The sequence below is a fragment of the Cololabis saira genome, unplaced genomic scaffold (assembly GCF_033807715.1).
Source record: "Cololabis saira isolate AMF1-May2022 unplaced genomic scaffold, fColSai1.1 scf025, whole genome shotgun sequence".
NCBI classification, from domain to species: domain Eukaryota; kingdom Metazoa; phylum Chordata; class Actinopteri; order Beloniformes; family Belonidae; genus Cololabis; species Cololabis saira.
The window spans coordinates 732,501-742,500 of NW_026906189.1; the positions used below are offsets into that span (position 1 = coordinate 732,501).

The 10,000-nt window shown below is 45.7% G+C and overlaps 31 non-coding genes across 31 annotated transcripts; all 31 read right to left on the bottom strand.

The window, feature by feature from the left end:
- Nucleotides 1-29: 29 nt before the first annotated feature.
- Nucleotides 30-148, bottom strand: LOC133425870 (5S ribosomal RNA). The gene has a single exon (XR_009771318.1). It is a non-coding gene; the product is annotated as a 5S ribosomal RNA (ribosomal RNA).
- Nucleotides 149-347: 199 nt separating this feature from the next.
- Nucleotides 348-466, bottom strand: LOC133425836 (5S ribosomal RNA). The gene has a single exon (XR_009771286.1). It is a non-coding gene; the product is annotated as a 5S ribosomal RNA (ribosomal RNA).
- A 217-nt stretch (nt 467-683) lies between these two features.
- LOC133425526 (5S ribosomal RNA) lies at nt 684-802 on the bottom strand. Its single transcript, XR_009771000.1, has one exon. It is a non-coding gene; the product is annotated as a 5S ribosomal RNA (ribosomal RNA).
- A 199-nt stretch (nt 803-1,001) lies between these two features.
- On the bottom strand, nt 1,002-1,120 carry LOC133425545 (5S ribosomal RNA). The gene has a single exon (XR_009771019.1). It is a non-coding gene; the product is annotated as a 5S ribosomal RNA (ribosomal RNA).
- Nucleotides 1,121-1,319: 199 nt separating this feature from the next.
- LOC133425871 (5S ribosomal RNA) lies at nt 1,320-1,438 on the bottom strand. Its single transcript, XR_009771319.1, has one exon. It is a non-coding gene; the product is annotated as a 5S ribosomal RNA (ribosomal RNA).
- Nucleotides 1,439-1,655: 217 nt separating this feature from the next.
- On the bottom strand, nt 1,656-1,774 carry LOC133425588 (5S ribosomal RNA). Its single transcript, XR_009771062.1, has one exon. It is a non-coding gene; the product is annotated as a 5S ribosomal RNA (ribosomal RNA).
- Nucleotides 1,775-1,991: 217 nt separating this feature from the next.
- LOC133425773 (5S ribosomal RNA) lies at nt 1,992-2,110 on the bottom strand. The gene has a single exon (XR_009771226.1). It is a non-coding gene; the product is annotated as a 5S ribosomal RNA (ribosomal RNA).
- Nucleotides 2,111-2,309: 199 nt separating this feature from the next.
- On the bottom strand, nt 2,310-2,428 carry LOC133426103 (5S ribosomal RNA). The gene has a single exon (XR_009771540.1). It is a non-coding gene; the product is annotated as a 5S ribosomal RNA (ribosomal RNA).
- A 217-nt stretch (nt 2,429-2,645) lies between these two features.
- Nucleotides 2,646-2,764, bottom strand: LOC133426037 (5S ribosomal RNA). The gene has a single exon (XR_009771477.1). It is a non-coding gene; the product is annotated as a 5S ribosomal RNA (ribosomal RNA).
- A 199-nt stretch (nt 2,765-2,963) lies between these two features.
- Nucleotides 2,964-3,082, bottom strand: LOC133425708 (5S ribosomal RNA). The gene has a single exon (XR_009771181.1). It is a non-coding gene; the product is annotated as a 5S ribosomal RNA (ribosomal RNA).
- A 217-nt stretch (nt 3,083-3,299) lies between these two features.
- Nucleotides 3,300-3,418, bottom strand: LOC133426100 (5S ribosomal RNA). Its single transcript, XR_009771537.1, has one exon. It is a non-coding gene; the product is annotated as a 5S ribosomal RNA (ribosomal RNA).
- Nucleotides 3,419-3,617: 199 nt separating this feature from the next.
- Nucleotides 3,618-3,736, bottom strand: LOC133425953 (5S ribosomal RNA). The gene has a single exon (XR_009771397.1). It is a non-coding gene; the product is annotated as a 5S ribosomal RNA (ribosomal RNA).
- Nucleotides 3,737-3,953: 217 nt separating this feature from the next.
- LOC133426123 (5S ribosomal RNA) lies at nt 3,954-4,072 on the bottom strand. Its single transcript, XR_009771559.1, has one exon. It is a non-coding gene; the product is annotated as a 5S ribosomal RNA (ribosomal RNA).
- Nucleotides 4,073-4,289: 217 nt separating this feature from the next.
- Nucleotides 4,290-4,408, bottom strand: LOC133425646 (5S ribosomal RNA). The gene has a single exon (XR_009771116.1). It is a non-coding gene; the product is annotated as a 5S ribosomal RNA (ribosomal RNA).
- Nucleotides 4,409-4,607: 199 nt separating this feature from the next.
- LOC133425992 (5S ribosomal RNA) lies at nt 4,608-4,726 on the bottom strand. Its single transcript, XR_009771435.1, has one exon. It is a non-coding gene; the product is annotated as a 5S ribosomal RNA (ribosomal RNA).
- A 217-nt stretch (nt 4,727-4,943) lies between these two features.
- Nucleotides 4,944-5,062, bottom strand: LOC133426211 (5S ribosomal RNA). Its single transcript, XR_009771643.1, has one exon. It is a non-coding gene; the product is annotated as a 5S ribosomal RNA (ribosomal RNA).
- A 199-nt stretch (nt 5,063-5,261) lies between these two features.
- LOC133426124 (5S ribosomal RNA) lies at nt 5,262-5,380 on the bottom strand. The gene has a single exon (XR_009771560.1). It is a non-coding gene; the product is annotated as a 5S ribosomal RNA (ribosomal RNA).
- Nucleotides 5,381-5,597: 217 nt separating this feature from the next.
- LOC133425854 (5S ribosomal RNA) lies at nt 5,598-5,716 on the bottom strand. Its single transcript, XR_009771303.1, has one exon. It is a non-coding gene; the product is annotated as a 5S ribosomal RNA (ribosomal RNA).
- A 217-nt stretch (nt 5,717-5,933) lies between these two features.
- Nucleotides 5,934-6,052, bottom strand: LOC133426038 (5S ribosomal RNA). The gene has a single exon (XR_009771478.1). It is a non-coding gene; the product is annotated as a 5S ribosomal RNA (ribosomal RNA).
- A 199-nt stretch (nt 6,053-6,251) lies between these two features.
- On the bottom strand, nt 6,252-6,370 carry LOC133425709 (5S ribosomal RNA). Its single transcript, XR_009771182.1, has one exon. It is a non-coding gene; the product is annotated as a 5S ribosomal RNA (ribosomal RNA).
- A 217-nt stretch (nt 6,371-6,587) lies between these two features.
- LOC133425934 (5S ribosomal RNA) lies at nt 6,588-6,706 on the bottom strand. The gene has a single exon (XR_009771380.1). It is a non-coding gene; the product is annotated as a 5S ribosomal RNA (ribosomal RNA).
- A 199-nt stretch (nt 6,707-6,905) lies between these two features.
- LOC133425710 (5S ribosomal RNA) lies at nt 6,906-7,024 on the bottom strand. The gene has a single exon (XR_009771183.1). It is a non-coding gene; the product is annotated as a 5S ribosomal RNA (ribosomal RNA).
- Nucleotides 7,025-7,241: 217 nt separating this feature from the next.
- On the bottom strand, nt 7,242-7,360 carry LOC133425935 (5S ribosomal RNA). Its single transcript, XR_009771381.1, has one exon. It is a non-coding gene; the product is annotated as a 5S ribosomal RNA (ribosomal RNA).
- Nucleotides 7,361-7,559: 199 nt separating this feature from the next.
- On the bottom strand, nt 7,560-7,678 carry LOC133425955 (5S ribosomal RNA). The gene has a single exon (XR_009771399.1). It is a non-coding gene; the product is annotated as a 5S ribosomal RNA (ribosomal RNA).
- Nucleotides 7,679-7,895: 217 nt separating this feature from the next.
- Nucleotides 7,896-8,014, bottom strand: LOC133426125 (5S ribosomal RNA). Its single transcript, XR_009771561.1, has one exon. It is a non-coding gene; the product is annotated as a 5S ribosomal RNA (ribosomal RNA).
- Nucleotides 8,015-8,231: 217 nt separating this feature from the next.
- Nucleotides 8,232-8,350, bottom strand: LOC133425647 (5S ribosomal RNA). The gene has a single exon (XR_009771117.1). It is a non-coding gene; the product is annotated as a 5S ribosomal RNA (ribosomal RNA).
- Nucleotides 8,351-8,549: 199 nt separating this feature from the next.
- On the bottom strand, nt 8,550-8,668 carry LOC133425993 (5S ribosomal RNA). Its single transcript, XR_009771436.1, has one exon. It is a non-coding gene; the product is annotated as a 5S ribosomal RNA (ribosomal RNA).
- A 217-nt stretch (nt 8,669-8,885) lies between these two features.
- Nucleotides 8,886-9,004, bottom strand: LOC133426212 (5S ribosomal RNA). The gene has a single exon (XR_009771644.1). It is a non-coding gene; the product is annotated as a 5S ribosomal RNA (ribosomal RNA).
- A 199-nt stretch (nt 9,005-9,203) lies between these two features.
- On the bottom strand, nt 9,204-9,322 carry LOC133426126 (5S ribosomal RNA). Its single transcript, XR_009771562.1, has one exon. It is a non-coding gene; the product is annotated as a 5S ribosomal RNA (ribosomal RNA).
- A 217-nt stretch (nt 9,323-9,539) lies between these two features.
- LOC133425609 (5S ribosomal RNA) lies at nt 9,540-9,658 on the bottom strand. Its single transcript, XR_009771081.1, has one exon. It is a non-coding gene; the product is annotated as a 5S ribosomal RNA (ribosomal RNA).
- A 199-nt stretch (nt 9,659-9,857) lies between these two features.
- LOC133426039 (5S ribosomal RNA) lies at nt 9,858-9,976 on the bottom strand. Its single transcript, XR_009771479.1, has one exon. It is a non-coding gene; the product is annotated as a 5S ribosomal RNA (ribosomal RNA).
- Nucleotides 9,977-10,000: the final 24 nt, after the last annotated feature.

Below are 10,000 nucleotides of genomic sequence, written 5' to 3' on the forward strand. Positions count from 1 at the left end.
AAGCGAGAGCGCTCTCTGCTGGTTGAAAAAGCTTACAGCACCTGGTATTCCCAGGCGGTCACCCATCCAAGTACTAACCAGGCCCGACCCTGCTTAGCTACCGAGATCAGACGAGATCGGGCGCATCCAGGCTGGTATGGCCGTAAGCAGAAGCTGCAGCTTGAAATACCTCTTATATGGAGTTGAAGATAAGTCATAGAATATAAGTCATTGATTTGTTGGTTTTATTTGTTGGAGTTAAAGTGCCTTAACCATGTGCAAAACACTTCAGGACGTGAGCTGTCACTGTTACCACGTTGAAATATGTGTGGGTAGATTAAGCGAGAGCGCTCTCTGCTGGTTGAAAATGCTTACAGCACCTGGTATTCCCAGGCGGTCTCCCATCCAAGTACTAACCAGGCCCGACCCTGCTTAGCTTCCGAGATCAGACGAGATCGGGCGCATCCAGGCTGGTATGGCCGTAAGCAGAAGCTGCTGCTTGAAATACCTCTTATATGGAGTTGAAGATAAGTCATATAATATAAGTCATTGATTTGTTGGTGATAATAATTTAGAAGCGCTTATTTGTTGGAGTTAAAGTGCCTTAACCATGTGAAAAAAACTTTTGGACGTGAGCTGTCGCTGTTACCACGTTGAAATATGTGTGGGTAGATTAAGCGAGAGCGCTCTCTGCTGGTTGAAAATGCTTACGGCACCTGGTATTCCCAGGCGGTCTCCCATCCAAGTACTAACCAGGCCCGACCCTGCTTAGCTTCCGAGATCAGACGAGATCGGGCTCATCCAGGCTGGTACGGCCGTAAGCAGAAGCTGCAGCTTGAAATACCTCTTATATGGAGTTGAAGATAAGTCATAGAATATAAGTCATTGATTTGTTGGTTTTATTTGTTGGAGTTAAAGTGCCTTAACCATGTGCAAAACACTTTAGGACGTGAGCTGTCGCTGTTACCACATTGAAATATGTGTGGGCAGATTAAGCGAGAGCGCTCTCTGCTGGTTGAAAAAGCTTACAGCACCTGGTATTCCCAGGCGGTCTACCATCCAAGTACTAACCAGGCCCGACCCTGCTTAGCTTCAGAGATCAGACGAGATCGGGCGCATCCAGGCTGGTATGGCCGTAAGCAGAATCTGCTGCTTGAAATACCTCTTATATGGAGTTGAAGATAAGTCATAGAATATAAGTCATTGATTTGTTGGTTTTATTTGTTGGAGTTAAAGTGCCTTAACCATGTGCAAAACACTTCAGGACGTGAGCTGTCGCTGTTACCACGTTGAAATATGTGTGGGTAGATTAAGCGAGAGCGCTCTCTGCTGGTTGAAAAAGCTTACAGCACCTGGTATTCCCAGACGGTCTCCCATCCAAGTACTAACCCGGCCCGACCCTGCTTAGCTTCCGAGATCAGACGAGATCGGGCGCATCCAGGCTGGTATGGCCGTAAGCTGAAGGTGCAGCTTGAAATACCTCTTATATGGAGTTGAAGATAAGTCATAGAATATAAGTCATTGATTTGTTGGTGATAATAATTTAGAAGCGCTTATTTGTTGGAGTTAAAGTGCCTTAAACATGTGCAAAACACTTTTGGACGTGAGCTGTCGCTGTTACCACGTTGAAATATGTGTGGGTAGATTAAGCGAGAGCGCTCTCTGCTGGTTGAAAATGCTTACAGCACCTGGTATTCCCAGGCGGTCTCCCATCCAAGTACTAACCAGGTCCGACCCTGCTTAGCTTCCGAGGTCAGACAAGATCGGGCGCATCCAGGCCGGTATGGCCGTAAGCAGAAGCTGCTGCTTGAAATACCTCTTATATGGAGTTGAAGATAAGTCATATAATATAAGTCATTGATTTGTTGGTGATAATAATTTAGAAGCGCTTATTTGTTGGAGTTAAAGTGCCTTAACCATGTGAAACACACTTTTGGACGTGAGCTGTCGCTGTTACCACGTTGAAATATGTGTGGGTAGATTAAGCGAGAGCGCTCTCTGCTGGTTGAAAAAGCTTACAGCACCTGGTATTCCCAGGCGGTCTCCCATCCAAGTACTAACCAGGCCCGACCCTGCTTAGCTTCCGAGATCAGACGAGATCGGGCGCATCCAGGCTGGTATGGCCGTAAGCAGAAGCTGCAGCTTGAAATACATCTTATATGGAGTTGAAGATAAGTCATAGAATATAAGTCATTGATTTGTTGGTTTTATTTGTTGGAGTTAAAGTGCCTTAACCATGTGCAAAACACTTTTGGACGTGAGCTGTCGCTCTTACCACGTTGAAATATGTGTGGGTAGATTAAGCGAGAGCGCTCTCTGCTGGTTGAAAAAGGTTACAGCACCTGGTATTCCCAGGCGGTCTCCCATCCAAGTACTAACCAGGCCCTACCCTGCTTAGCTTCCGAGATCAGACGAGATCGGGCGCATCCAGGCTGGTATGGCCATAAGCTGAAGCTGCAGATTGAAATACTTCTTATATGGAGTTGAAGATAAGTCATATAATACAAGTCATTGATTTGTTGGTGATAATAATTTAGAAGCGCTTATTTGTTGGAGTTAAAGTGCCTTAACCATGTGCAAAACACTTTAGGACGTGAGCTGTCGCTGTTACCACGTTGAAATATGTGTAGGTAGATTAAGCGAGAGCGCTCTCTGCTGGTTGAAAATGCTTACAGCACCTGGTATTCCGAGGCGGTCTCCCATCCAAGTACTAACCAGGCCCGACCCTGCTTAGCTTCCGAGATCAGACGAGATCGGGCGCATCCAGGCTGGTATGGCCGTAAGCAGAATCTGCTGCTTGAAATACCTCTTATATGGAGTTGAAGATAAGTCATAGAATATAAGTCAGCGATTTGTTGGTTTTATTTGTTGGAGTTAAAGTGCCTTAACCATGTGCAAAACACTTTAGGACGTGAGCTGTCGCTGTTACCACGTTGAAATATGTGTGGGTAGATTAAGCGAGAGCGCTCTCTGCTGGTTGAAAAAGCTTACAGCACCTGATATTCCCAGGCGGTCTCCCATCCAAGTCCTAACCAGGCCTGACCCTGCTTAGCTTCCGAGATCAGACGAGATCGGGCGCATCCAGGCTGGTATGGCCATAAGCTGAAGCTGCAGCTTGAAATACCTCTTATATGGAGTTGAAGATAAGTCATATAATATAAGTCATTGATTTGTTGGTGATAATAATTTAGAAGCGCATATTTGTTGGAGTTAAAGTGCCTTAACCATGTGAAAAACACTTTAGGACGTGAGCTGTCGCTGTTACCACGTTGAAATATGTGTGGGTAGATTAAGCGAGAGCGCTCTCTGCTGGTTGAAAAAGCTTACAGCACCTGGTATTCCTAGGCGGTCTCCCATCCAAGTACTAACCAGGCCCGACCCTGCTTAGCTTCCGAGATCAGACGAGATCGGGCGCATCCAGGCTGGTATGGCCGTAAGAAGAATCTGCTGCTTGAAATACCTCTTATATGGAGTTGAAGATAAGTCATAGCATATAAGTCATTGATTTGTTGGTTTTATTTGTTGGAGTTAAAGTGCCTTAACCATGTGCAAAACACTTTAGGACGTGAGCTGTCGCTGTTACCACGTTGAAATATGTGTGGGTAGATTAAGCGAGAGCGCTCTCTGCTGGTTGAAAAAGCTTACAGCACCTGATATTCCCAGGCGGTCTCCCATCCAAGTACTAACCAGGCCCGACCCTGCTTAGCTTCCGAGATCAGACGAGATCGGGCGCATCCAGGCAGGTATGGCCGTAAGCTGAAGCTGCAGCTTGAAATACCTCTTATATGGAGTTGAAGATAAGTCATATAATATAAGTCATTGATTTGTTGGTGATAATAATTTAGAAGCGCTTATTTGTTGGAGTTAAAGTGCCTTAACCATGTGCAAAACACTTTAGGACGTGAGCTGTCGCTGTTACCACGTTGAAATATGTGTGGGTAGATTAAGCGAGAGCGCTCTCTGCTGGTTGAAAATGCTTACAGCACCTGGTATTCCCAGGCGGTCTCCCATCCAAGTACTAACCGGGCCCGACCCTGCTTAGCTTCCGAGATCAGACAAGATCGGGCGCATCCAGGCTGGTATGGCCGTAAGCAGAAGCTGCTGCTTGAAATACCTCTTATATGGAGTTGAAGATAAGTCATATAATATAAGTCATTGATTTGTTGGTGATAATAATTTAGAAGCGCTTATTTGTTGGAGTTAAAGTGCCTTAACCATGGGAAAAACACTTTTGGACGTGAGCTGTCGCTGTTACCACGTTGAAATATGTGTGGGTAGATTAAGCGAGAGCGCTCTCTGCTGCTTGAAAAAGCTTACAGCACCTTGTATTCCCAGGCGGTCTCCCATCCAAGTACTAACCAGGCTCGACCCTGCTTAGCTTCCGAGATCAGACGAGATCGGGCGCATCCAGGCTGGTATGGCCGTAAGCAGAAGCTGCAGCTTGAAATACCTCTTATATGGAGTTGAAGATGGGTCATAGAATATAAGTCATTGATTTGTTGGCTTTATTTGTTGGAGTTAAAGTGCCTTAACCATGTGCAAAACATTTTTGGACGTGAGCTGTCGCTCTTACCACGTTGAAATATGTGTGGGTAGATTAAGCGAGAGCGCTCTCTGCTGGTTGAAAAAGCTTACAGCACCTGGTATTCCCAGGCGGTCTCCCATCCAAGTACTAACCAGGCCCTACCCTGCTTAGCTTCCGAGATCAGACGAGATCAGGCGCATCCAGGCTGGTATGGCCATAAGCTGAAGCTGCAGCTTGAAATACTTCTTATATGGAGTTGAAGATAAGTCATATAATACAAGTCATTGATTTGTTGGTGATAATAATTTAGAAGCGCTTATTTGTTGGAGTTAAAGTGCCTTAACCATGTGCAAAACACTTTAGGACGTGAGCTGTCGCTGTTACCACGTTGAAATATGTGTAGGTAGATTAAGCGAGAGCGCTCTCTGCTGGTTGAAAATGCTTACAGCACCTGGTATTCCGAGGCGGTCTCCCATCCAAGTACTAACCAGGCCCGACCCTGCTTAGCTTCCGAGATCAGACGAGATCAGGCGCATCCAGGCTGGTATGGCCGTAAGCAGAATCTGCTGCTTGAAATACCTTTTATATGGAGTTGAAGATAAGTCATAGAATATAAGTCATTGATTTGTTGGTTTTATTTGTTGGAGTTAAAGTGCCTTAACCATGTGCAAAACACTTTAGGACGTGAGCTGTCGCTGTTACCACGTTGAAATATGTGTGGGTAGATTAAGCGAGAGCGCTCTCTGCTGGTTGAAAATGCTTACAGCACCTGGTATTCCCAGGCGGTCTCCCATCCAAGTACTAACCGGGCCCGACCCTGCTTAGCTTCCGAGATCAGACAAGATCGGGCGCATCCAGGCTGGTATGGCCGTAAGCAGAAGCTGCTGCTTGAAATACCTCTTATATGGAGTAGAAGATAAGTCATATAATATAAGTCATTGATTTGTTGGTGATAATAATTTAGAAGCGCTTATTTGTTGGAGTTAAAGTGCCTTAACCATGTGCAAAACACTTTTGGACGTGAGCTGTCGCTCTTACCACGTTGAAATATGTGTGGGTAGATTAAGCGAGAGCGCTCTCTGCTGGTTGAAAAAGCTTACAGCACCTGGTATTCCCAGGCGGTCTCCCATCCAAGTACTAACCAGGCCCTACCCTGCTTAGCTTCCGAGATCAGACGAGATCGGGCGCATCCAGGCTGGTATGGCCATAAGCTGAAGCTGCAGATTGAAATACTTCTTATATGGAGTTGAAGATAAGTCATATAATACAAGTCATTGATTTGTTGGTGATAATAATTTAGAAGCGCTTATTTGTTGGAGTTAAAGTGCCTTAACCATGTGCAAAACACTTTAGGACGTGAGCTGTCGCTGTTACCACGTTGAAATATGTGTAGGTAGATTAAGCGAGAGCGCTCTCTGCTGGTTGAAAATGCTTACAGCACCTGGTATTCCGAGGCGGTCTCCCATCCAAGTACTAACCAGGCCCGACCCTGCTTAGCTTCCGAGATCAGACGAGATCGGGCGCATCCAGGCTGGTATGGCCGTAAGCAGAATCTGCTGCTTGAAATACCTCTTATATGGAGTTGAAGATAAGTCATAGAATATAAGTCAGCGATTTGTTGGTTTTATTTGTTGGAGTTAAAGTGCCTTAACCATGTGCAAAACACTTTAGGACGTGAGCTGTCGCTGTTACCACGTTGAAATATGTGTGGGTAGATTAAGCGAGAGCGCTCTCTGCTGGTTGAAAAAGCTTACAGCACCTGATATTCCCAGGCGGTCTCCCATCCAAGTCCTAACCAGGCCTGACCCTGCTTAGCTTCCGAGATCAGACGAGATCGGGCGCATCCAGGCTGGTATGGCCATAAGCTGAAGCTGCAGCTTGAAATACCTCTTATATGGAGTTGAAGATAAGTCATATAATATAAGTCATTGATTTGTTGGTGATAATAATTTAGAAGCGCATATTTGTTGGAGTTAAAGTGCCTTAACCATGTGAAAAACACTTTAGGACGTGAGCTGTCGCTGTTACCACGTTGAAATATGTGTGGGTAGATTAAGCGAGAGCGCTCTCTGCTGGTTGAAAAAGCTTACAGCACCTGGTATTCCTAGGCGGTCTCCCATCCAAGTACTAACCAGGCCCGACCCTGCTTAGCTTCCGAGATCAGACGAGATCGGGCGCATCCAGGCTGGTATGGCCGTAAGCAGAATCTGCTGCTTGAAATACCTCTTATATGGAGTTGAAGATAAGTCATAGCATATAAGTCATTGATTTGTTGTTTTTATTTGTTGGAGTTAAAGTGCCTTAACCATGTGCAAAACACTTTAGGACGTGAGCTGTCGCTGTTACCACGTTGAAATATGTGTGGGTAGATTAAGCGAGAGCGCTCTCTGCTGGTTGAAAAAGCTTACAGCACCTGATATTCCCAGGCGGTCTCCCATCCAAGTCCTAACCAGGCCTGACCCTGCTTAGCTTCCGAGATCAGACGAGATCGGGCGCATCCAGGCTGGTATGGCCATAAGCTGAAGCTGCAGCTTGAAATACCTCTTATATGGAGTTGAAGATAAGTCATATAATATAAGTCATTGATTTGTTGGTGATAATAATTTAGAAGCGCATATTTGTTGGAGTTAAAGTGCCTTAACCATGTGAAAAACACTTTAGGACGTGAGCTGTCGCTGTTACCACGTTGAAATATGTGTGGGTAGATTAAGCGAGAGCGCTCTCTGCTGGTTGAAAAAGCTTACAGCACCTGGTATTCCTAGGCGGTCTCCCATCCAAGTACTAACCAGGCCCGACCCTGCTTAGCTTCCGAGATCAGACGAGATCGGGCGCATCCAGGCTGGTATGGCCGTAAGCAGAATCTGCTGCTTGAAATACCTCTTATATGGAGTTGAAGATAAGTCATAGCATATAAGTCATTGATTTGTTGTTTTTATTTGTTGGAGTTAAAGTGCCTTAACCATGTGCAAAACACTTTAGGACGTGAGCTGTCGCTGTTACCACGTTGAAATATGTGTGGGTAGATTAAGCGAGAGCGCTCTCTGCTGGTTGAAAAAGCTTACAGCACCTGATATTCCCAGGCGGTCTCCCATCCAAGTACTAACCAGGCCCGACCCTGCTTAGCTTCCGAGATCAGACGAGATCGGGCGCATCCAGGCAGGTATGGCCGTAAGCTGAAGCTGCAGCTTGAAATACCTCTTATATGGAGTTGAAGATAAGTCATATAATATAAGTCATTGATTTGTTGGTGATAATAATTTAGAAGCGCTTATTTGTTGGAGTTAAAGTGCCTTAACCATGTGCAAAACACTTTAGGACGTGAGCTGTCGCTGTTACCACGTTGAAATATGTGTGGGTAGATTAAGCGAGAGCGCTCTCTGCTGGTTGAAAATGCTTACAGCACCTGGTATTCCCAGGCGGTCTCCCATCCAAGTACTAACCGGGCCCGACCCTGCTTAGCTTCCGAGATCAGACAAGATCGGGCGCATCCAGGCTGGTATGGCCGTAAGCAGAAGCTGCTGCTTGAAATACCTCTTATATGGAGTTGAAGATAAGTCATATAATATAAGTCATTGATTTGTTGGTGATAATAATTTAGAAGCGCTTATTTGTTGGAGTTAAAGTGCCTTAACCATGGGAAAAACACTTTTGGACGTGAGCTGTCGCTGTTACCACGTTGAAATATGTGTGGGTAGATTAAGCGAGAGCGCTCTCTGCTGCTTGAAAAAGCTTACAGCACCTTGTATTCCCAGGCGGTCTCCCATCCAAGTACTAACCAGGCTCGACCCTGCTTAGCTTCCGAGATCAGACGAGATCGGGCGCATCCAGGCTGGTATGGCCGTAAGCAGAAGCTGCAGCTTGAAATACCTCTTATATGGAGTTGAAGATGGGTCATAGAATATAAGTCATTGATTTGTTGGCTTTATTTGTTGGAGTTAAAGTGCCTTAACCATGTGCAAAACATTTTTGGACGTGAGCTGTCGCTCTTACCACGTTGAAATATGTGTGGGTAGATTAAGCGAGAGCGCTCTCTGCTGGTTGAAAAAGCTTACAGCACCTGGTATTCCCAGGCGGTCTCCCATCCAAGTACTAACCAGGCCCTACCCTGCTTAGCTTCCGAGATCAGACGAGATCAGGCGCATCCAGGCTGGTATGGCCATAAGCTGAAGCTGCAGCTTGAAATACTTCTTATATGGAGTTGAAGATAAGTCATATAATACAAGTCATTGATTTGTTGGTGATAATAATTTAGAAGCGCTTATTTGTTGGAGTTAAAGTGCCTTAACCATGTGCAAAACACTTTAGGACGTGAGCTGTCGCTGTTACCACGTTGAAATATGTGTAGGTAGATTAAGCGAGAGCGCTCTCTGCTGGTTGAAAATGCTTACAGCACCTGGTATTCCGAGGCGGTCTCCCATCCAAGTACTAACCAGGCCCGACCCTGCTTAGCTTCCGAGATCAGACGAGATCAGGCGCATCCAGGCTGGTATGGCCGTAAGCAGAATCTGCTGCTTGAAATACCTTTTATATGGAGTTGAAGATAAGTCATAGAATATAAGTCATTGATTTGTTGGTTTTATTTGTTGGAGTTAAAGTGCCTTAACCATGTGCGAAACACTTTAGGACGTGAGCTGTCGCTGTTACCACGTTGAAATATGTGTGGGTAGATTAAGCGAGAGCGCTCTCTGCTGGTTGAAAATGCTTACAGCACCTGGTATTCCCAGGCGGTCTCCCATCCAAGTACTAACCGGGCCCGACCCTGCTTAGCTTCCGAGATCAGACAAGATCGGGCGCATCCAGGCTGGTATGGCCGTAAGCAGAAGCTGCTGCTTGAAATACCTCTTATATGGAGTAGAAGATAAGTCATATAATATAAGTCATTGATTTGTTGGTGATAATAATTTAGAAGCGCTTATTTGTTGGAGTTAAAGTGCCTTAACCATGTGAAAAACACTTTTGGACGTGAGCTGTCGCTGTTACCACGTTGAAATATGTGTGGTTAGATTAAGCGAGAGCGCTCTCTGCTGGTTGAAAAAGCTTACAGCACCTTGTATTCCCAGGCGGTCTCCCATCCAAGTACTAACCAGGCCCTACCCTGCTTAGCTTCCGAGATCAGACGAGATCTGGCGCATCCAGGCTGGTATGGCCGTAAGCAGAAGCTGCAGCTTGAAGTACCTCTTATATGGAGTTGAAGATGGGTCATAGAATATAAGTCATTGATTTGTTGGTTTTATTTGTTGGAGTTAAAGTGCCTTAACCATGTGCAAAACACTTTTGGACGTGAGCTGTCGCTCTTACCACGTTGAAATATGTGTAGGTAGATTAAGCGAGAGCGCTCTCTGCTGGTTGAAAATGCTTACAGCACCTGGTATTCCGAGGCGGTCTCCCATCCAAGTACTAACCAGGCCCGACCCTGCTTAGCTTCCGAGATCAGACGAGATCGGGCGCATCCAGGCTGGTATGGCCGTAAGCAGAATCTGCTGCTTGAAATACCTC